Genomic DNA, 3032 nt, shown 5'->3' on the forward strand with positions numbered 1-3032 from the left:
GAGTCCAAAATGTGCATATACAGAGATCAAACTACATGCAGAGTAGAGCAACATTTCCATATACAGAGTTCAACCTACATGGCAGATGAGTCCAACGTGTTCATATACTGAGAGCTAGCTGCACAGCAGAGTAGTCAAACATGTCCATATACAGAGTACAAGCAACATGGCAGATGAGTGCACCATATACATATACTGAGAGTTAGTTACATGGCAGATGAGTCCTACATGTTTATATAGAGAGGGCTTACTATAAGGCAGATGAGTCCAACTTGTTCGTACACAAAGAGCTGGCTACATGGCTGATTGAATATAACATGTCCATATACACAGAGCTAGCTACATGGCAGACAGATCCAGTATGTTCATATACAAAGAGCGGCCTACATGGCATATTAGTCCATCATATCCATTCACAGAGCGCTAGCTTCATGGCAGAGTATTGCAACAATTAAATATACAGAATTACAGCTACATGGCAGAAGAGTCCAACGTGTGCTTATACTGAGAGCTAGCTACATGCTGGAGTAGTCCAACTTGTCCATATACAGAGTACTATCTATATAGCAGATGAGTCTAACATGTCCATATACTGAGCGTTATCTACATGGCAGATAAGTTCTACATATGAATATTTAGAGTGATAGCTACAAGACAGATGAGTCCAACATGTTCATTCAGAGAGAGATGGCTACATGGCTGATGAGCCCAACATGTACATATATACAGAGAGATAGCTACATGACAGACAAGTCCAATCTGTTCCTATACGGGGACCTACATACATGTCAGATCAGTCTAACATATCTATGCACAGAGAGCTAGCCACATGGAAGACAAGTCCAAAATTTCCATATACAGAGAACTAACTACATGGCAGAGTAGTGCAACCTTTCCATATAGAGAGTTCTATCTAAATGGCAGATGACTCCAACGTGTCCATATAATGAGAGCTAGCTACATGTCAAAGTGGTCCAACATGTCTTTGTTCAGAGTACTGGCTACATGGCAGATGATTGCAACATGTCCATATACTGAGAGTTAGCTACAAAATCTAGATGAGTCCAACATGTGTATATAGAAAGCACTTCCTACAAGGCAGATGATTTGAAAATGTTCATACAGAGAGAGCTGGCTACATGACTGATGAGTCCAACAAACACATATACAGACAGCTAGCTACATGGCAGAAAAGTCCAATATGTTCATATACAGAGAGCTACCTACATGGCAGATCAGTTCAACATATCCATGCACAGAGAGCAAGCTATATGGCAGTCGAGTCCAAAATTTCCATATACAGAGAGCTAGCTACATGGACGAGTAGTACAACATTTCCATATACAGAGTTCTAGCTACATGGCAGATCAGTCCAACATATCCATGCACAGTGAGCTTGCTTCATGGCAGCCGAGTCCAAAATGTTGATATACAGTGAGCTAGCTACATGGTTGAGCGTTGCAACATTTCCATATACACAGTTCTAGATACATGGCAGAAGAGCTCAACATGTCCATATACTGAGAGCTAGCCACATGGCAGATTAGTCCAACATGTCCATACACAGACTACTAGCTACATGGCAGATGAGCCCAACATGTCCATATAATGAGAGATAGCTACAGGGCGGATGACTCCAACATGTGTACATATAGAGGACTAGCTACAAGGCAGATGAGTCCAACATGCTCATATAGAGAGAGCTGGGACATGGCTGATGAGTCCATCATGTCCTTACAGAGAGCTTGCTACATGCCAGAGAAGTCCAATATATTCATATACAGAGATTATCTACATGGCAGATCAGTCCAACATATCCATGCACAGAAAGCTAGTCACATGGCAGATGAATCCAAAATGTCCATATACAGAGAGCTAGCTATATGGCAGAGAAGTGCAACATTTCCATATACAGGGTTCTAACTACATGGCAGATGAATCCAAAGTGTCCATGCACTGAGACCTAGCTACATGGCAGAGTAGTCCAACATGTCCATATACAGAGTGCTAGCTACATGGCAGATGAGTCCAACATGTCCGTATACTAAGAGTTAGCAACATGGTAGATGATTAAAACATGTGTTTATTTAGAGAGCTAGATTCAAGGCAAATGAGTGCAACATGTTCAAACACAGAGAGCTGGCTACATAGCTGATGATTCCAACATGTCCATTTACTGAGAGCTAGCTACATGGCTGACAATTCTAACATGTTCATATGCAGAGAGCTAACTACATGGCAGATCAGTCCAACCTATCCATGCACAGAAAGATAGTTACATGGCAGACAAGTCCAAAATGTCCATATATAGAGGGCTAGGTACATGGCAAAGAAGTGCAACATTTCCATATATAGAGTTCTAGCTACATGGCAGATGAGTCCAACGTGTCCATATACTGAGAGCTAGCTACATGGCAGAGTCCAACATGTACATATACAGAGTACTAGCTACATGGCAGATGAGTCCAACATGTCCATATACTGAGAATTAGGTACAAAATGCATATGAGTCCAACAAGTGTATATATAGAGGCTAGCTACAAGACAGATGAGTCCAACATGCTCATTCAGTAGAGTTGGCTACATGGCTGATGAGTCCAACATGTCCATATACAGAGAGCTAGCTACATGGCAGAAAAGTCCAATATGTTCATATACAGAGAGTTACCTAAATGGCATATCAGTCCAACATATCCATGCACAGAGAACTAGTCACACAGAAGATGAATCCAAAATGTCCATATACAGAGAGGTAGCTAAATGTCAGACTAAGTGCCTAATTTCCATATACAAAGTTCTAGGTATTGGCAGAGGTGTTCAAAATGTCAATACACTGAAAGCTAGCTACACGGTAGAGTATTCTAACATAACTATATATAGAGAAGTAGCTACATGGCTGATGATTCCAAAGTGTCCATTTACTGGGAGCTAGCTATATGGCAGACATGTCCAATATGTTCATATGCAGAGACCTAACTACATGGCAGATCAGTCCTACCTATCCATGCACAGAAAGCTAGCTACATGGCAGA

Source organism: Chrysochloris asiatica, unplaced genomic scaffold, assembly GCF_000296735.1.
Source record: "Chrysochloris asiatica unplaced genomic scaffold, ChrAsi1.0 scaffold00208, whole genome shotgun sequence".
Classification (NCBI taxonomy): Eukaryota; Metazoa; Chordata; class Mammalia; order Afrosoricida; family Chrysochloridae; genus Chrysochloris; species Chrysochloris asiatica.